General features: G+C 35.4%; 1 pseudogene; it reads right to left on the bottom strand.

The window, feature by feature from the left end:
• Window positions 1-17,652: 17,652 nt before the first annotated feature.
• Window positions 17,653-21,911, bottom strand: LOC147907361 (uncharacterized; annotated as a pseudogene).
• Window positions 21,912-22,799: the final 888 nt, after the last annotated feature.

Genomic DNA, 22,799 nt, shown 5'->3' with positions numbered 1-22,799 from the left:
TGCTAGCTTTCTATATTAAATTTTTAACTTAAAATATTTCTGTTTTTTTTATTGTTTTTTTTTTACATTCTATATTATCATGTTTTATTTTATACAATATAATAATTTTTGGCTCGTAGCCCTCTTTCTTTGTTTTATTAACTGTAGAGACATAGTTCCAGTCTCCCTTATTTGAATCTTTCATGACGTTATTATCTACAATCACGATTCCATATTCGTTCCAACCAATTCTATCAGGCACTGCTTTTCGAAACAAATGTTTCATCCGTAAGTGTGCATGCCTATGATAAGATTTCGGTACGCTTTCCACTATTTCTTCAATGCTTTTCATCGCATGATCTCGCTCGAAATTTCGAAATTTTTCATAATAATATTGGCATTATTGATGGAATGTGGTAGCGGTATATCTTTGCGTGAGATCGTGAAAAACGTCATCGTTCGTCATCGTCTCGTTATCAGTGAAAGTATCTCTTGTGGCATTGTCTTTTGCATTCTCATTTTCATTGCGTGCATCTTTCTGCCTTCGCCTTTCTTGGATAAATCACAAGTAACGCCATAATACCTCTCTGTACATTTTCTCACTTTCGTCGCGCGGTCAGAATACGACTCATCTTCGCATTGAGTCGAGTTAGATGAGTTCCGGGAATTTGCGTTGTATTATTAGTGCTCGCTGTGTTATTTGAATTTTGCGGTACTGCGATTTCTTTTGACTCTTCGTCAGCTAATAATGTCGGATTTTGATGTAGCTCAAATTGCATTCTCTCGAGATTTTCCGTCGAAATTAAAATTATTTTTTTGGCCCTTTCCATAATGTTTTATTCCTACTATTTTGTTCCTTAGATAATTAATGATAATAAGATTGATAATATAGGTCCAATAATATAAGGTAAAAATCCGCCTGGCTACACCAACAACTTTCTTTTATCCTTCCAATTACCACGTTTTACAACGATGCGAACGAGAGGAAGTGTGAGAGCATGAATAAATATAGGGCCGCAATAAGTTGGAAGAAAAGAATTGCACCTTATAGAGAACTTCCACTCCTGAGTGGAAGAGAGAGGATAACATAGTGGGCTCTATCTCCCTTCCGCGATCCCCTCGCCCAGTGACGTCGACCCTCTCGTCCTTGGTCCCTTCGACTAGTGACGTCAGACCTCCTTTCTCGAACACCACATCTAGCAACGTACTTCTCCCCCTCAGACCCTCACACACGCGCACGCGCGCGCGCACACACACGCGCACACACACACACACACGCGCACGCACGCACGCACGCACGCACGCACGCACGCACGCACGCACGCACGCACGCACGCACGCACGCACGCACGCACACACACACACACACCGCGTATAAATATATGCACTAACACGAATTGATCCTGCCTAGTATACCTACTCCCTTTTTAAAGCAATCAGCGTCCCACGACTGGAATTATCCGCTGCAGTGCTTCTCGCTCACTTGATGCATTTCGAACGCTCAGCGCTCCAACTTCCGAATGCTGAACGGACTCCATCATTACACTTGCCTGGCTGAGTCAGTCACCTTCCCGATGGAAAAACTTTTGTTGCCAATCGCGTTTCGGCTGTGCAATCACTCCTTGGAGTTTCTTGGCGTCATGTTCCAGTGCACACTAATCCCGCGGACTGCGCGTCTCGCGATTTCGCTCCCGATCTTTTCGAGATCCATGCTTTATGGTCAGGCTTTCCATGATTGCATCATCTTCCCGAGTCCTGGCCGAACTCGTGTCCTTCCATACCCTCCGATATTCCTCTCGAACGCTTAGAGCCTCTGGTATATGCACGCTACCTCAACGTGAGATCTTGCGTGGCGTTATTCTTCGTGGCGAAAACTGCTACGAACTACTGTTTATCTGTACTATTTTCTAAATCGACACTTTAAAAATCCGCAAGCGAATACTACGACTTTGCTCCCCGAAGAAATTCAGAACGCCAAACGCTACTGGCTCAAAACTATGGTTCCTAATGAGATCGCGGCTCTAAAACATAAGCGCCTGGTATTGAAGAACAGTCCGCTCTTTATTCTCAATCCTTACATGGACAAGGATGGACTTATTCGTATTCGCTGAAGACTCCGGCGAGCTTGCCTCTCAAGAGCGAGGAATCCTATTGTTTTACGCGCGCACCCGCTGTTGGTCATGCATAAACTTGCCGCTGTACCCGTCGAACTCATGGGCGACCTCCCGGCTGCGAGAGTCAATCAAACCGTTCGCGTCTTTGTCCATACCGGCATTGATTACATAGATCCGATCGCTGTCCGAACGACTCTCGGTCGAGGGCATAAATCACAAAAGACCTATTGCTTTATTCATATGTCTCAGGACCAAAGCTCTACACTTAGAACTCGTCAGCGATTATACCTCTTTTACCTTTATCGCAGCATATCAACGATTTGTTTCTCATCGAAGACTACCGACGTCCATATATTCCGATAACGGAACCACGTTTCACGGCGCCGATTGCGAATTGTCCAATGCAAAGGAAATTCGCGATCCTAACTTCCGAAACCGACTCGCAGACGAAACTGCGTGGCACTTCTCCTGCGCCGCACTTCAACGACCTATAGGAGGCGTTAAAAGTGTCAAGCATTTAAAACAATGCATCGGCCTCCACATGTTAACTTTTGAAAAGATGTCCACGCTTCTCTGTCGAATTGAGGCGTGCCTTAATTCGACAGCTTCTTCTCGATCGCTTCCGTTTCCGATAATCTTGACCATTATCACGCTCTAACCCCCGATCATTTTTTAGTCGAAACCTCTCTTATCGTTCCCGCCGAACCAAGCATGCTTGATTTAAATGAAAATAGATTTTCGCATTGGCAAATAGTTCAATAAATAACGAAGGTTTGTTTTTTTTTTTGGAGGTCTGATGATTACTTGCATACTCTTCAACAACGCTCAAAATGAGGTGTTGTCCAGCGACTGACCAAAGTCGTCCAAACCATTCTTGTGCGTAACCCTCTGGCTCCACCAAACCAATGGGAACTTGATCAGATTACAGCGTGTCATCCCGGTGATAACGATTTAACTCTCGTCGTAACTATCAAAACAGGTCGTTCCGAGTACAGGTGACCAATTGTAAAACTTTGTTTTCTACCCGTCATGATTAATACCAAAGAATAAAGTTCCGGCGGGCGGAATTTTCGTTGAACGTACCTGATGTTACCGATGATATCGTGAACCATAAGCTACGATTGTATTGCGTTCCGATCTTTATATTCTGTTTCAAATCGTTTTCATTATTGTATCTTACGTGCTTTGATGTGAATTTCGAATACCTGCATTCGAGGCGGGCGGTATGTTCCGGAATGATCGTTAATTTGAATATCTTCTCGGCGATAGTAAGCAAACAGTTTATAAACACCGAGCCGTCACCGTTCAAAACATGCGGATATCTTATTCCTGCTCTAATCATGCTATCTATTTCAGATGGCACGCGACCCCCCTTGCGCGACACCCGAAAAGTTGACGATCGCGCACACGTTCCGCGTGAGAACGTTCAGTTCCCTTCCCGATTCCGGATCATCTATCGATATTCATTCGTAACGCTTCTTAATCCGAACCTGAAGAACGAATCACATCGAAGCTCCATCACCGCTATACTTTTGTCATTTAACGTTCTCGGTATACGCGTACACGTTAAATACTTGAATTTCTGGCGAAATTTGTCGGTCTCGTTGCTGCTCGCAATACACTTTCTTTCGAACGGCTGTGAGAAATTACTCGACATCGTACCAAGTGCGAATTACCTGTGCACGCATCTAATCGAACGCATTACGGATTACGAACATCGCTTATCGCTCGCTTCGAACCAATCCTAATTCAACTCCACAATAAATTCTGAATTGTTACAACAAAGAAAGTCGTCATTATTACATGCCACCTTGGCGAGCGAGCCTTCCATACAAGGTAATACCAGCGTCACAAACATACAAATAAGCTCCAATAGGTTTATCTCCGTTTATGCAAACTGGACACTGATTTGTTATATTTGATGAAGGCCTGGATTGTAACTATTTAAAAATTAAAAAAAAATTAATCAAAAACTTTTAACTTAACTTAGTTAATTTTAACTTTATTAATTTTTAACTTAATTAATTTAGTTTACTTTTAAACTTTAACTTATTAAGTTTTTTTAATTACATTTTTTTATGATAATGCCAATATTTTTTTCTATAAAATATTAAACATTACAGAATTAATTTATTATAGAAAACTCAATGATTTAGGGATTAAAGACTCTATATGTATAATAAGTCACATTATAATAACTAGTTTTGATTGACTCGTTACATTTTGTCAATTCCCTCTTATATTTGAATCACACTAAGTTTAAGTGTCATAAATAATATATTTTAGCAATATAAATATGAAATAAACCTAAGATGAAGAATTATTTTAAAACAGTGTTACATACTCATTTTCTAAATTTTTACATATATTTTTTTTATAACTTACATATAAATAAAAAAATTGAATTTATCTAATAATCTATATATAATCTATATATAATCTATATATCTAATCTATCTATATATCTAATAATCTATCTAATCTATCTAATCTATATATCTAATAATCTATATTGTAATGGTTATTTAAAGTAATGTCATTTTAAAACAAATTAAGACATTTTGATCTCAAAAATAATATTTTTTTAAATTAACTTTTTTTTTAAACTTAAATTAAATTCAACCTTAACTTTTATTAAATTATTTTTTTATTCCTTCAACTTTTAACTTAATTTTATTAATTTTATAAGCAATTAATTTTAATTTAATTTAGTTTTAAAAAAACATTAATTTATCCAATCCTGGCTTGATGTATGATGTATTATCATTTGATGATTTGATTGTATCATTACTTATTTCGAGATTTGGTTCTTCCGCTTTATCCTCTTCTTTTTCTTTCATTTTATCTTTTTGTGATGAATGCTTGGATTGTGCAAATTTTTTTAATACGTCCGCTCAAAAAATTTACATGTTTTAAAATAAATTCATCAGCTCTCACTGAAGTTTCTTCATTTTTAAGAAGAACATTTTTTATTATATTAAAATTTACTTCTACAGATTCTATTATTTGCTGACACTCGTCCATATCCGAATTTGTCACGACATATACATGACCACATAGGTAAATATTTAATGTCTTTCATTATTCTATCAGCAAATTTCGGCAAACAATGTGCGTTTTCACGATCTCCTTCAACAATATTAATTACTTTCATAATATTCTTTTCAATTGTTTTAGCCCATTCTGTCCACTTGTTTGCATCATTATCTTCATGCTCTTCATCATTCATATCTTCTTCAGTTTCCGCATTTTCGAATAAACTTTCTTCCAATGCTGTAGACATGAAAGATTTAGTTTTTATTTTCTGTTCTTCACAAATTGCCAAAGTGTCGTCTTGTATTATTCTTTCAGTTTCACAATGTGCAATTATCAAAATCGATTTTAATATAACTTTTGCCATCTCCTCATTACGACATAAAATTAGTTGCCCCAATAATAAATAAAATTGTTTAATACGAATCCACATCTTTGAAAAAGGTTGCATATTTTTTAATAAAATATGATACGGACATAGCAGTCTGGTACATAATTATCTTTACAGGCATCAATATAATTATCAATTATCAAATGTCCAGAAAAATTATAGACTGCTGCTATAAAAAGAGTTTTAGAAAAGTCGCAAACAACTTCTCGAGGGTGCACCTCACCGACTCAGTCAATCAAAATTGTATGGAATTTGTATTATGGCTTTCTGTAATCATTTGGGCTACTGGGAAAAGTCCACTTTGATCGCAATTTATCACACAATTATAAAAAAATATATGCTTAGAATTTGAATTATCTGGTTTCCGAATTTTTTTTACTATGCATCAATGTCTACACAAACTACTGGTTCTAAAGCTGCGTAACATCGATAAACATTCAGTTGATAATTTCTTCAGTAATGTATATAAAACAGGTCTAATCCAATACTATGTATAATTCCTGCTAATTTATTAAACTTTATGTAAAGCTTTTATAGGATCTTCGTGAATATATTTTTTCTTTAATATTTCATGTTTTGCTGTGCATAATACTTCAGCACTATATAAATGTGAAGATTCTATATAACATCATTATGATGCATGTATTTTTCTGCCATTTCCATTCTATATGCTGTTGCAGATTTTTCGCGCAAATTTTCCATGATTGTTTTTCGTATTGGTTTACGAAGAAATAATTTATCGCAGCATTCATTACCTTCCGTAAACGTGCAAAATATTTTTGTGCTTGTATCATTTTCATCCAAATTATTGATTTTGCATTTAATGACTGAACCACGTTGACAACTTCTGTTAGCGTATCCTAATTGCCTATCATGAGTTAACTTGTGATTTTTAAAGTTAAAACCACATGAAAATTTAATGGCTTTCCAAATCTTCTGGCACAACATATGCTGCCACATCCCAAGTTACAAAACTGTATGTTGTCTTATAATTCTCTTACTTTACGTTTATCCATTTTACGGTATTTCTAAATTATCATCTCAAAAATCACTTTTTGGTATATTTATAGTAAAAATGATTTCTGATTTACTTGTCTGTACCATGTATTGATTCGATTCATCTTGTGACGACATACTCATAGATGCGTTGAATCATTTGTTTGAATCATTTTTCGAGGTGTTTTGGAATTATTTTTCGAGATGTTTTGTTCGCTTCTTATGGAATTACTACCATTCCGCTCATCAGAAGAAGAACAATTCATTAATTGATCTCGAATATTATATTTGTTACATACTCGTACAACAAATGCATAAATAGTCATCGGTGACATAAGATCATTAATTTTTTTCGATAACCATATTTCATCACATTTTAATATTACTTTCTCATTATTTAAAATAATTTCACTTTTATTATAATTTATTAAAAGCTTGATTACTTTGCTTTTATCTATTTTATTAGGTCTCCCGCGAATAGGCATAATTATTGAATAATTATTACGTTATCCACAATAATATAAACAGCAAATATTACGATAAGTACTCTTACGCTTGCGATTCAGTACTGACTGATCAGAATAAGAAAAATCTGTCAGGAAAGAGAACAGAGTAAGACATACATAAAACAAATGAAGTTACACTACAGCAGGAAGTTCGAATCGTGTTACTTTAATCTTCCGTCCAGCGGTGAACGTTTGATAGTTTTTTTTGTGATCTATTTCCGCGATCGGTATCTTATAGATCTACGAAGATAAGTCAATAAGTTTTTAAAAAAACATAATAAAACATATTTTTTTGATCGATTCATTTTTATTTCTCAATATAGTCTCCTTTCATTTCGATATACTTGATCCAACTTTTTTGATTCTCCAACTTTTTCAAGCCGTCCGAATAATATGATTTGTCCAATCCTTCAAAATAAACCTCTGTTTCAGCGATGAACTGCTCTCTAATGGTAAATCTCTTTCCTCCAAACCATTTCTTCAGGTTTGGAAATAGGAAATAGATGCAGGAAGCTAAATCTGGCGAATATGTTGGATAAGGAAGCAATTCATGGCGGAATTCATTGAATTTAGCCATCGGTGCTAGACATGTGTGAACCCGTGTTTGTTTTGATGGAAAAACACTTTCTTTTTCGCCAAATGGGGACGTTTTTTCTTTAAAATGTTGTTGAAATAGTCCAATAAGGCTGCATAGTAATCGCCATTGCTTCGACGGTAGGTAATCGATATGAATTATACCGCGTGCATCCCAAAAAACTGTGGCCATCACCTTTCCGGCCGACTTCATAGTCTTCGTCTTCTTCGGAGCTGGTTCACTCGGTGAAGTCCATTGTTTTGACTGTTCCTTCGTCTCGAGTGTGAGGTAATGGATCTATGTTTCGTCCACAGTAATGAATCGACGCAGAAATTCATCTGGATTACGTTGAAACAGCTCCAAACATTGTTTTAAAATTGTCACACGGGCCACAGTGAGCAAATGCAACACCCCATCTTGCTGATAGCTTTTTCATACCTAATTTTCATAACCTAATGTTCGTGAAAAATTGAAATCACTGTGCCATGTAATATGTCTGTGGCCTCAACAAGCTCGCGCGCTCGTCGATCAGTCAAAACAATCGTGGACTTTATCGATTATGATTTCTGGCGTAACAGCCTCAATTGAACGTCCCGAACAAGGTGCATCACATGTGGATGTACGTTTAAATTCATTTACTCAATTGTATACAATCGCAAACACTGGTGCAAATGTGAACATTATCCAATTCGGCTTTGATTTCTTTCGGCGTTAAGCCTTTCATGTAGATGTTGCACAAAACTCGTTTTTTTTCATTTTGCAAAAAATACAAAGGTTGTTCGCTTTAATCGTCTACAGAAATGAAACCATGCGATGAATTCCGCTTAAAATTTGCCAGTAATCAGCTGAAAGATGCTACTTGTCAAAAAATAATGTGACATGACACTGCGAGTGCCCTCTGACAGATTTTCTAAGAATTTATTGACTTGCCCTCGTATTATACATATTATACATATTATACATATTATACATAATTATACATAATTATATAAATATTAAACATATTATACAATACAAATGTGTTTTATTTAAATCGGTAATGCCTCCATGGCAGCGTGTCGGTGGCACAATATATCACTTATCGCCATACGAACTTAGAGCGATTTTTGTTTCTGATATCGTACACATTATGCAATTTGGATGTAATGCACGATTACCTGCGCGTTATTTCGATTGTGTCATTCAAGCACCGCGTGTAATCTTCGAACGTTATAAACTTCACTATAACGTTGCTCTTGACATCCTTTGAATCCTTTTTTCCTTCTACACGCAAGACATACATTTTCGCTTTAAGCCCTACGAATTCGGTCATGATGGTACCGTTGTTTTCGTCTTTCATAAAGCCAGGAACTTTTTTATTTGCGAGCGGAATACGCGTTGTCGCTCGAGTAATCGCTCGTATCAAATCTACTTATATCACGTTTCATGATCGTAAACATCATTACATTTTACGTGATATATGAGTATCAATGCTATCAGTGTCGGTATTCATAATTTTTCATTTTTCACGAAATAGCGGTGCCATGTACTCGTGGTGAAATTCATATAAACACGTCTTGGATATGCACATAGCCACGTATATCGGTTTGTGTATTCGAACTTCACTTCAAGTTCTATCGCGATCAGATTCTTTGAAAAGACGCTACGGCTGTGGAAGTTTGGTTTCACGATCATTGCCTCAGCACCGAATCTGCTTTCCCATTTTGTTAATAACTTTACGTCGACTCGATCGCGCACATTCTCCATGACTTTGCCAAATACCACGTTATTCATCAGTTTGTATAAACTTTTTCAAAATCATTTTTGACAAAGTTCTAAATTTTGTGTTTAGTTCTACATAATCGCGAAGCCATGGAGATTGCACGAATTGCAGTTTCGATGAATCTTTGTGATACGAAGACTGTGACGAGTACTGCTGCAGGTTGTGGTAATGTATGACGTAATCACAGTATACAGTAGCGCAACTCTCTACCGGTATTTTTGATGTTAGTGTCAAAATCGTAGCGCGCATGCGCAAATTGAGACATTGTGACTACGTCGTGGCTGCCCAATGTGGCGCCGAGCGTGTCTGGACGCCGGCGATGACTAATTAATGGTGAAGGACAATTGGCGGGAAATAATTAAGTTTACGAATAAATGTTACTCGTTGATTCTGACTCATATGCCATAAAGCGGTTTAATACAAACTTGAATGATTGTTTAGAAAGTATAGATAGTATAGAAAGTATAAATTACAAAAGTAGAGACGTGATTGCGTAAAAATGGCTCGGATATCGGTATCGCATTGCTAGGTTAGAATACGAGACTAAGAAAATCTACACTATGAGTATTTATCTGACAATGCTAATTAAATGACATGAGCAATAATCGATGTCGATCTCGCAGTGAACAAAAGGTAATTCTTAATCTTACCGAGCCCTAACTTATTATCTATCGCAGAGGACTCTTACACGAGGACCGCACGCAGAACGCCATGACACTAGAGAGAGGGAAAGAAAGAAAAACCGGGAAGAAGAATCAACTCGAGCCTCGCGACTAATGCTCGCAACGCAACAGTATTCCTCTCCCTCTCTCAGTATAAATGTTAAGGAAAGAAATACTGATTAAATTATCGCTAGAACGAAAATAACAGAAAATAAAATTAAACGAAACAAACAGAAACTTATGCTTGTTGATCGCTTAATGTATAATAATATTGCATGAATTAATCCTTGAATCTAACAGTCTTTCGCTTGGTTGTTGGACCAAGATATGTCTTGGTTCACATTGCACTGGAATGTTAATTGAAAACGGGGACGCAGTAGTTTCTGAGTCTTGAATTATTAAATAAGCGGGCTTAAGTCTATCGAGTGGCGTTGATACATTTGCCATCGACTTCTATAGCAAAGACTTTGTCCGAAATGCGCTCTAATACTTTATACGGTCCGGTGTTCCAGGTTGGTCCGAGAGAACGTATGTTGCCTTCTACTTTGAAGAAGACATGAGAGCAGTTATACAAATCTTTGGAAAAATAACTTAGGTCTAATGTGATGAGAGATTGGTCTAGGCCGTAACTTTTGCATAATTATGCGGAAATCCTCGACGAAAATTCGTGGGTCGCTCGGCATTTCTTCAGAAGAGAAAAACTCACCCGGTACTTTGAACGTAGTGTCGTAAACTAATTCCACTTCTACAGAAGTGCCTAGATCCTCTTTCAAACAAGTTCTCAGTTCGAGTAATACTACTGGCAGTGTATCCGTCCATTGAGTTTCACCATGGCACATTAATGCAGTTTTTAAAGAGCGATGCCATCGTTCGATGACGCCATTAAATTCTGAATGGTATGCAGTTGTCCAACAACGTTTAGAACCGACGAGTTTGGTTAATGTGTCGAACAGCTGCGCTTCGAATTGCGAGCCCTAATCAGTGATCAGGCATAGAGCTCCAAATTTGTACCTACCCAGTGAATGAAAAACATCTTCGCCATCGTGTTTGCTGTAAAATCTTGTAATGGAATAGCCAATGAGTAAATCGGTCAATCATTGTTAATAAATACCTGAAACCTTTGGATGAAGATAGAGAATCGACGATATCGATATGTACGTGCTCGAAATGAGTATCTGGTATTAGTATTTTGGTAGGAGAGGTATGGTTATGACGATGAATTTTAGATTGCTGGCATGCTAGACAAGTGCGGGCCCACTTTTTAATGTCTTTAGTCATGGAGGGCCACATAAATGTTTGCGCAATTTGCCGATGAGTTGCTCTGCCGCTTGGATGAGACATTTGATACACCATGTCAAAAACTCATCTTCGTAATGGTCCAAGAATGTAAGGTCTGATCTCTTCTTCTGAAGTGTCAGTAAATATTAGATGCTGTTTCTGATAAGATAAACTTTTTGAGCTTCAAAGACGTTGTAGATTGCTTCAGTTGTTGCAATTCGTCGTCCGAGGCTTGAGTTCCTGCAATCTCTTGCATATCGAGACTAGTTGATATCATGACAGTGTCGACGTGAGATAATGCATCTGCTACAATGTTTTCGGCGCCTGAAATGTGACGTACATCGGTTGTGAAACTCCGAAATGAAGAGTAGTTGACGGGTTTGTCTTGACGACATTTGATCAGATTTCCTCTTGAATGCGTACACGAGGGGTTTATGATCCGTGATAACGTGAAAGTTTCGTCTCTCTAACATATATCGAAAATGTTTGATAGCCATATAGATAGCTAATAATTCTCTATCATATACTTTGTTTGTGTAGGCGTGAGCTTCCTTGAAAAGAAGTGGTTGTAAAAATCCACTGTACTGTTGCAATACTGCACCGATTACTTTGTCTGAGGCATCTATTTGCAACGAAAGTGTTGCCTTGCTGTTTGGAAATGCGAGCGAGGTAGTTTGAGCGAGATTTTCCTTAACTCGTTGAAAGGATTGTCTGAGCTTAGGAGTCCATTCTATTTTCGCATTGTTGCGTTTACATTCGCAATCCCGAGATTGCATTTAGCAATGGTGCTTGCATGCTTGCGAGATTTTTGAGAAACCAATTATAGAAATTGAGCATTCCTAAGAAAAATGTCGAAGTCTGACTGTAGCTGGTTCCTGAAATTCAACGATAGCTTGGACTTTTTCGGGTAAAGGTTTGATGCCTTCAGCATTGATTGTATGTCCCAGGAAGCTGACGCTTTTCTGTCCGAACACGCATTTATTCGGATTGATTGCATGCTGTTGAAGTCTGTCGAACAATATTTTTAGATGTTCCTTATGCAGCGTTTCGTCATGCGAAGCGATTAAAATGTCATCGATATAAATAAAACAAAAGTCAAGTCCTACTGTTACCCAATCCATAAATCTTTGAAAAGTTTGTGCTGCGTTACGAAGTTCGAATGTCATATAAGGAAAAAGTCCGAACGGTGTAATGATTGCGGTTTTCGAAATATCCGATTCGCGGACTGGAATCTGTTGGTATGCACGCACTAGATCTATCGTAGAGAACACGGTTTTGTCATGCAGGAAATGTGTATCTTGCAAGAATGGAATTGAGTAACGATCTGGCAAAATTACCTCATTGAGTTTGCGGTATTCTCCACACGGACGTCAATCGCTATTTTTCTTCTGCACAAGAGGACTAGCCCAAGCTCTTGGAAGCCCTGGAGGCTCTGCATAAGCTTTGTTGCATCATATACTCAAACTCTTGTTTAGCTGCTTTGAGTTTTTCTGGACAGAGTCGTCTGACTTTGTTTGATACAGGAGGATTCGTTATTTTCGATTACATGTTCCACTCCGTGTGAGATTTGTTTATGCATGATCGACATTCTAGTTATTTCAGGAAACTTGCTTAGAATCTCTTTGTATAGGCAGTCATCGGCAAACGCTGTTAACCGAGGAATAGTTTTGTTGACGAGCTGAGCAGAGACGGTCAAGTTATCTGCCGCCGGGGATAGTTCAGTCTCTAGTTTTTCTGTTTCGCTGGCTTCCAGTTGCAGGATTGCGTATACTTGATAGCTTTTCCATCAAAACGTCGATGATACCAGCATGGCTTGCTCTCCGATTGTGACCTTGAACGGCTTCTACGACGAGAATTCCGCGAGGCTCGTGACTTGTCACGCGATAAACGAGTTTCCAATCTCTCCATTCGATCTAGAAGCGCGAACATTTGCGAATCTGCTGAATTGACTTTTGTCGATATGACTGCTGCGACAGCGTTAACGCCAGTGGATAGCACGTCCGTTATTCAGTCTGTTAGTTGCGATAGCTCTTCGTGCTTACTAACTGTTAATGTAGCTTGCATTTATAGTGGTAGGCGTTGCAGCCATAAAGATTTAAACATTTCTTTTGACACGCCATTTTGCGCAAGGTCTCCGACGGAGCAATTGCGACGAACGACGGTCATCTAAATCAACCTCATTTAACAACCTACGCAGTTTTTTTTACGCTATCCGCGAAGCTTTTAATTAACCTATCTTTGAGCGCGGCGTATCTATCCATCGCGGACGGATTAAGTACAATATTGCTAACTTCGGTCAAAGAATTGTCGTCAAGGCATTGTATCACATAATTGTATTTCATCTCATCTCTACAGTTATACCCGCGGTGAGGAATTGAGTTTCCATTTGTACGAACCATAGGTCTGGTTCTGGATTTCCAGAACGGCATGGATCTGATTCCGACTCGCGTAAGTGCTTCAACTATACGCGACACTTTCAACTATACGATGCACCGCTATCCTGATTACCCGAGGAAGGATCGCCTGAGCCACTAGCCATGTCTGTGGCTTGTTAGAACGCACGCATTAGGTTAAATGGAACGCTACGCAATCATGTCAGAGTCATCAATTTGTGGCTACGTTGTGGCTGCTGTGCCCAATGTGGCGCCAGCGATGACTAATTAACGGCGAAGGACAATTGGCAGGAAATCATTAAGTTTACGAATGAATGTTACTCGTTGATTCTGACTCATATGCCATAAGGCAGTTTGATACAAACTTGAATGATTGTTTAGAAAATATAGATAGTATAGAAAGTATAGATTACAAAAGTAGACACGTGATTGCGTGCGTAAAAACGGCTTGGATATCGATATCGCAGTGCTAGATTAGAATACGGGAGACTAAAAAAATCTACACTATGAGTATTTATCTAATGATGCTAACAATTACTGAATAACATGAAACAGTAATCGATCTCGCAATGAACAAAAGGTGATTCTTAATCTTACCGAACCTTAACTTATTATCTATCTAGAGGCTTACACGAGATCGGCACGCAGAACGCCATGACACCAGAGAGAAGGAAAGAAAGGAAAGCCGAGAAGAAGAACTAACTCGAGCGCCATGACTAACACTCGCAACGCCACAACATTATATATGGTAATGCCATCTAGACTTCTCTCTCACTTACTCTCTTAGGCTGTAACAATAACCATAAGATGTATCTTATGCCAATCACAGTCGAGAATTCTTTTAAACTCTTAATTCTGATTGACTGATCCTTGCGTTATGTCTTATGTTACTGTTATGGAAGGTGTGTGCGGCACCCTTACTCTTCTACTCTATTCGAACCGTAGACCTTGTCTATAGTCCAAATAATTTTGTATCTTTCTAAAGCGATGTTACAATGAGATTTGAAGACATTAAAAATTAAGCCATAAGAAATTAACAAATCGTAGTGGATTGTTGTCCTGACGATTCTTACGCCTTAAAATTTCATCGTAAATGAAATCGCTGGTTAATCTATTGAAATATTAAAGAAATTTGATTATAAAAAAGTATAAAATTATATATATGTAATTTATATATGTATATACATTTATATGTATATATGTGTGTATGTGTGTATGTGTATGTCATATGTGTATATTTTCATATAAAGGGGGAATACAAATTTATAATTCTAATCAAAAACAAATTTATAATTATAATCAGGAAATGATGAACTTTATTTTAATACCATAAAAAGTTTATAACGTATCTACGCATGTTTTTTTATTTTTTAAGTTTCTTTTACTAGAACTCATACTGTAACTATAGTCAATCAATGGTCTAGAAAGAAAAAAAGAAAACATATGTAAACATTAAGAAATTGCTTATTATAAATATTATAAAACATAAAATCTATACGCAGTTTACATACAAAATCGATAATATACGATTTTAAACATGCTAATGTATAGATAAATATCATATTTGGTTTACAACGCATAACATAAAAATTTAATTATAATTATATACAATATATATATGTTACAATATAAACAGATCATGTAAAACAGATAAATATCAATGCTTAATATGTACTTATGTATATACTTATATATACTATATAATATGTATCTATATACGCTTATCTATATACGCTCACATATATATCTACTTACAATTATACTTACATTTTTTATTTTTTATCTCTCTCTTATCAGATGTTACTTTAATTATTCGGATCATCTTAGTAATCCAGAAAGAGAGAAGAAAGAGAAGGCATATAGAATGACTATTCATGACTATTCAGCTTTTTATATTTTATTTTGTTTCCTTATTGCCCTACCAATGATATGAGAAAGAATCTGAATAAATAAATAAAAATCTCTTTAATATAATAACTTATTAAAAATATTCTTATTTTTATCTTACTGCTATATCTTATATGAGGGTAGAAAAATTTTTGGCCCGATACAGAGAAATGACGCTACACAAATATTAAGTTTATTTTTGTGTTCACTATGTTCATGGTATTCACTGTGCGTGCGGAAACAATTTGAAGTGCAAATTATGCAATTTTGCGATTACAATTAAAATAGTGTGAATGGATGCATTATCATGATAGAATCAAAAGTTGGTTGTTTACGACTAAAATAAAAAAACTAGTAAATGTATCTGCTGAAATTTTAGATTCAGAAGACCAGTAGTCTTTTGAAAGCTAAACTTGTCTAAAATTGTAGCAATTTGATATTTATAGCGTTATTTCTCTGTATCAAGCCGAAAATTTTTCGAACTACTCTCATAATAAGTGTTTCTTATTTCTTACCTTTATATATCTTAAAAATATTTTTAACTTTAGTTTATCTTATCTATATATGAATATTACAAATTATTTAAATATTATAAAAATTGTACAAACAATAAAAAATGTTTAAAAAAATTAAAGATAAAATATTCTACTTTTTTCTATTAACTGACCAACTCCTTTACATGCTTTATTATATTGCAATAGTGCGAAATAAATGCTCATGCGAAGAAATAATTTTCATAGAAAGTCTATAGGAAAGTCTATAGGACATAGTGATTGAAAGTTAATGTCTTGTACTTAAGAAAGCAAATAAATATCAATATTTTTTTTATAACAATTAGTTTCAAAATTTTTAATGAATATTTCGTGTAATTTATGTATATATAAACAAAAATTAGATCCATAGTCGCGAAATGAACAATATAGAATAGTCTCATTTAAAATATAAATATTTTTGTTCATATAATCTGTATACGCTTCGCACGAATGTATCGGTAAATATCTTTCTATTAAATAGCCGCAAACGTATTTAAATGCATTTTGTTTTGGCAGATTCAGAATGATAATCATGTGTAGGAACATCTAAAATTTTTTGCGTAAATGATTCATTAAAGTCAGAAATTATAGATCGAAGATTGGATGTTTCCATAAAATTTAATATTTCATCGGAATCTGGAGCACAATTTTTTGTATCACAAGATTGTAATAACTAAACAATTTTTTTAAAGCGCGAACAAACTATATAGAGATCGGATTTACACAGTTACCGCCTTGTTGCCAAATAGAATCAAAAAAGTTTTCAAGGCAATCTTGGTTTATTCTATAAATTTGTAAATATGGAAAATTAAAAGTCTTTAATATTTCCCACAATTATATAATACTATTAATAGTGATTTGCCAGCATTCAAAATATGTAATTTTTACAATTTTACCCTTAGTGTTAACAGCTGTGATATCTTTCAAAAAAATCAATGTTTCTTGTAAAAATTCTACTTGTTTCATACTTCTGATAAAAACTTTTCGATATTCTTTCGAACGAACTGGAAAAGAGGAATTTAAAATGTCAAATAATTTATCATAAATGGTCAATAAATTCTATTGTTCCAATTGCTTCAGAAGGAAGACAAACGACAGACAATAACGTGCACATACCTGCAGCTGCATGATTACTTAAAACTTGTACCGCATTTAATTTTTATTTTCGAAAAATTGTTGGGTTCGATATGAATCGAAAATAATTTAGGAGCTGTTTTAATCCATTGTTGAGTATCTTTGAAATAAAATTGGACAATGTAATTGTATCTCCATGAAGCGAACTTATCATAAAATTCTAAATTATATTTTAACAAATTATTACGTGTTGCTTTGATAAATGAGGAGTATCAAAAATATACCCATATCCGTAACTAATGCATGCACAGTAGCACCACTTTTTCTTAACTTAATTATGCATCAAAAATAATATTTTTTAATGTATCGCTTGTACAGTAATCCCTGCAAAACAATAACAAAGTGGAACTTTTCAATTACCTGCAATATTACGTGCCATTAGAACAAATGCATTTTTTGCAGGTATTGGTAACTTATTATTATCATCATCTTGAAAACCTATAATTTAATCTTGTGAAATATTGTAAAATAAAACACTTTAAACTCATTTCGTCCGCGCAAAGTATACAATGTTGTTCTATAAGCGATAATGAATGTAATTTTATTTTCAATGTTTCAAAGATTTTTGTATTAATACGAGGCACAATATTCCAATTATATGTAAAAGATTGTAAAATGCACACAGAAGGTAATGTAAATGATTTTTTAAATTTTTTATAGGTTCGCGGACTTAAAAAGTACATCGATGTAGCAAATTTTTTAAATTCGTTACTGTATCGTATGCTACGTTTGCTTTATGCGCGTCTATTTGTACTGGTAACAACATATTAAATTTGTCTGGTAATAACTTATTTCCTAAAGTTTTTAAAGTTTCCATGGCTTGTACCTCATGTTTTCCGTGTGATGGTCCTTTGGCGATAGTTCTTTTTTTCTTTCTCTCTTGAAGACGTCATAATTTTTGAAAAACTTTATTTTTTTATTTTAATTTCTTTATAGTTTTAAATAATTGTTCTTTTGTAGGACTGCCCTTTTTCTTCAATGACTTTTTCTTCATTACTTGTTGTTTTATAAGATGTACTTCTGTTACGTCCTATAGACACCACGATTCTTTTCTTTCGAAAGAATCGGCTCCACGTCGCGACTATGGTTAGCGTCTGTGAGACTCGAGCGATCTTCTGACAACGGTTTGACAGAACTAAAAAGAGAGATCGGACAAGTTCCGCGAAAACTCGTAAACGCCAATCAATCCAGAAGGAATAACAACTTTAATGCAGGCCCGAAAAGTGACAAGATTGCAAAAGACATTATAAATGCACCGAAGTCAAGCAATACTAAAAATCCAAGCTTTGTCGTCCCAGACTGATCAACAATTTTACCGTAAGAAAACAAGCGCCATGTCGCGCTTAAAAAATCATAAAACGCATGGGATAACTTCCCACGGTAGCGTTATCTAAGATCGGACTCGCAACTGACAATAGTTGCCCTGCACGCAAAACTAATTGTGCACTAATTGTAACCGTCTGTTTACCTAGCCATATTTTCCGCGAGGATAACAGAATTCGTCATCCGTCTGGAGCAATCTTGCCTCTTTAAAAAAAAACGTAAATCACTTCTTTTCTTCTCGAAACTCCTCTAACGATTTAGATTAACAACAATAGGACGCTATAAAAATCATAAATTTCGCGTGACATTGCAACTAACTATTGCATCCTAGACAAAGGGCACAACGCCCTTTTTTCGGGGTATAAATAGAGGTCCCGCGGAAGCGCACAGCGTCAGTATAAAAATCAGATTAGCTCAGTTCATGTCGGTCAGCATAGAAATCGGACTACCTCAATTCACAATTACAATCAGTGAAAAGTTCACGCGTTAGATCACGCCAGTTCAATTTTTTTACGCAAGTGCAAAGAAAAAAAAAAGATAAATTGTGGACAGTAATCATCATTGGGATCACCCAATCATTCGCCACTGCGACTGCCCTCCTGGCGCTCTTCCGTGGATAGCGAGCCTCCTCGTTCATTTCAACCGATAGCTACTCGAGATCTCATGGACTCGCCAGCTAATCAGTAAGTCGCCCTGCCATTCCTTCCGATTCATCTACACGTTTCCCCGCATAAAAACAAACATATATATACACACTTATACGCGCTTCTAACGAAAATATATATTTTTTTTTATCCTTCGGTTATAGTGCGCGCTAATACGTCAATTAAAAAACGGGGATGAACCCCTTACGTCAGAAGGAGTAGGCGGAATAGGTCGTCCGCATAGTCAAGCCACCGTCCCGCCATAACCGACTGACGACTGCTATCTTGAGGTCTCATACTCGCCAGTCTCGGATCAGACATAACTATTAGACCTCACCTCTCTCCCTGTCATCGATCCCGCCATCCAAGAAATCCTGAATTATTCCTCTCCTCCTCTCGAGGAACGATTCCCTCCCTTTCCTCCTCTAGAAGAAGGATTTCCTCTCCCTCCTCTCTTAAACCAATTCCCAACTCTTTCTTATCAGCCGGATCCCGTACCGATCGACTCTTTAGACTCTGTATTCTTTCTCCTCCAATGAAAGGAACAGAATAGTTGCAGTCTACATCCCTGGAAACCCCACCCCTTACAACGTATCCTATACAAGCACCTCATCCCGAAATATGCTCCTGCACCACTTTCCTCCAATACCCAATAATCTTGTTTCCTCTTCTCACATACACACATACACACACACCCCACACACACACACACACACACGCGCGCGCGCGCGCGCGCGCACGCACGCACGCACGCACTCCATAACTAAATTCTTATTCAATCATATTAAACAAATCGATTGTAATTACACGTATAATAATAAGTTTTTTCATTTTATATAAAAATGCGTATAAATATCCTATATAAATCTAATTTTCTTTTTTTTTAATAAATGTAAATCATTTATATTTTCCTAGCTGCCATTTATTTGAATCACCTCTCGCATTCTTTTCCCTTTAAACACCTGAAATTTCACGAGGTCCCGGGTCAAAAGAATTAAATTCCTTGAAAATAGAACCGTTCGCTGTCCATCGGAACAGGTGTCATAGCGTCTCTTCGAGACGTTGACCCGTATTCCGGGACCGAAAAGATGCGTACGACTCACAGGTGTTCGCCTTTGCACGTATACCTCTGAGATTGAGTCTAGCCATCCTTCCATACCCTCTCCATTCTCCCTCATTGTCTTCTTGACCAAATTTTCAAAGGTTTGGACGTAACATTTCTAAATAAATACAAAATCCATTAAAAATGAAGAAAACAAAAATACAACAAAAACCAGATAAGTACTAATTATAGTTATAAAATCAAGAATAATAAATGTATAAAAATATAAATAATATGCATTTATTGTTTAATAATAAACTTTATTAAATAAAATCTTTATTTTTTAATAATAAATTCTATTTTTTAATAATAATAATTTAATAATAATTATTAAACTAACTGTACAGTTTCTCCTACTTTTATTAATTTATAATCCTGTATTTTCAATGTCCAATATATTAAGTGTAGATCAGTTGTATAAATTACAATTAGATTAATTACACCAGCCAATCACAGCATTAAAAAAAATTTTTTAAACTTTCTAGGTGAAAATTACTGTGATTGTCTCAGTGAGCAATTGTATGGTGAAAATTACTCCCTATAATATTTAATATTATGTTTAAAGTAATAGACAGTAAAACTTACGGTTTCACAATTTCAACATCCATTTGAATTTCTCTCTCCTTTTCAGCTTCTGTATCTGTTTCTATTTCATTGCAAAAAAATTTCAAATTATGTGATTCATTACATTAATACTAATCAGAAGTACACATACATTATGTCTAAAAGATGCTTAAATAATATTTTTGAAGAATGTTTTATTCAAGGAAAACAAAAAGCCAAAATAATGTCAATTTGATTTTTATATTAACTGATTACTTTACATTATGATTTGATCAACTTGCAAAATGATGTTTATTTACAAGGGCTTGAATTTTTTGTCTTTTGCACTTGATTTTTTCAAATCGGATTAGTCTATAATGGAATTCACCAGTATTTGAAAATGGGCGCAATGTCCTAAAGACTAAAATTCAATCTCCTACAAAGAGATAACCCGTGTATCTTGAATAAAAAAAATTTTAGTAACGATTTTAATTTTGATAGGACAAATTTCAACATGATCAGAAAACTTTGAAAAAATTTGGATAAATCATTTTATATATAATTGTCCTAACTAATTATGACATTCAAAAACAATAAAAAATGAAACTAAAAGTAATCTAAAGTAAACTGAAATTGATAGTCATAAAAATATAATTATAAAATTACCTTATTTTAGATAATGTCAAATTTCTTTTCCAAATTTTATGGTTATGGTATCTGGATGAAGAACTTTTCTTTTATTAATTTCTCTTCAAAATGAGAAAATATTTTTAGAGAGCATAATTAACAATTTCTAAAAGAATATTCAGGACCTTTTCTTCTAAATCCAGTCTCCAACTTCCTCGTATCCATTGCAACTATCTGTTAAAATAATTTATTTATAATGTAAACAAATATTAAACGCGCATTTATACAAATAATATTGAAAAATTGAAAATATTTATATAATATATGGTATATCATATTCTTTAGGAAATTTAAATACATGTCTTCCTTCTAATTCAAGATTTCCAGGACATCCATTTATTGAACAATATTTAATTTTTTTTCCACTCATTTTCATGATATTCAATCTATTTTCTTTTTATATCTGAAACAGAGCTAAGATCAAAGTGTTTTCTGCAAGAGAATTGAAAATCTGTACTATACATATATATAGATCTACAATTCTCTTTAAGAATAATTATCACTTTCTTTATTCTTTTCACTTGACTTCACTTTATTTCACTTCATTGCACTTCACTTCACAATAATCCACTTCACTTTACTTTTTTTTCACTTCACTATCAATATCTAAAACAATTTGCAAGACATCACCGACATAAAAGCATATGAACTACTACCGTTACTGCCAATTGCTACACAAACACTTCAACGGTTAAGAAAAAGATCGAAAACACAAAGAATATAAGTGAGAGAAAAGTTCAGATGGCATTACCATATGTAATGTCTCAACTTGCGCATGCGCGCTATGATTTTGGCTTCACATAATGAATAGAGTTGCGCTATTGTATACTGTGACATAACGCTATTAGTAAGTAGAATAGGCCGATTTTAATCCACTATGTGTTAGTGCGTATACGATGTGTGTGTGTGTGTGTGTGTGTGTGTGTGTGTGTGTGTGTGTGTGTGTGTGTGTGTGTGTGTGTGTGCGCGCGCGTGTAGAGGGAAGGGAAGGGAAGTGTCTCACATACGTTGGGAAGGGTAGAGAGAGGAAGGGTTCGTTTCTTCTCTCTCATCCATTGCGTTCTCTTTTTAACCTATTGTCCTTTCTCTCTTTCATCCGTTGCAGTTCTAGACTTATTATTCGCGCTCTCTTCCTCCTATTGCGCTCTCTCCCACGTTCTTTTCTTCTTGCATGTGATTTAATTAAATAGATATAGTATTTACGATTTTTAATGATACAACTTAGAAACTAATTATAATATTTTTATGAATTTTTAAT

This window comes from Acromyrmex echinatior, chromosome 14, assembly GCF_024713525.1.
Source record: "Acromyrmex echinatior isolate Ae372 chromosome 14, ASM2471352v2, whole genome shotgun sequence".
Classification (NCBI taxonomy): domain Eukaryota; kingdom Metazoa; phylum Arthropoda; class Insecta; order Hymenoptera; family Formicidae; genus Acromyrmex; species Acromyrmex echinatior.
Note: the sequence above shows the minus strand (reverse complement) of the source record. Positions and strands in the feature narration are given on the sequence as shown.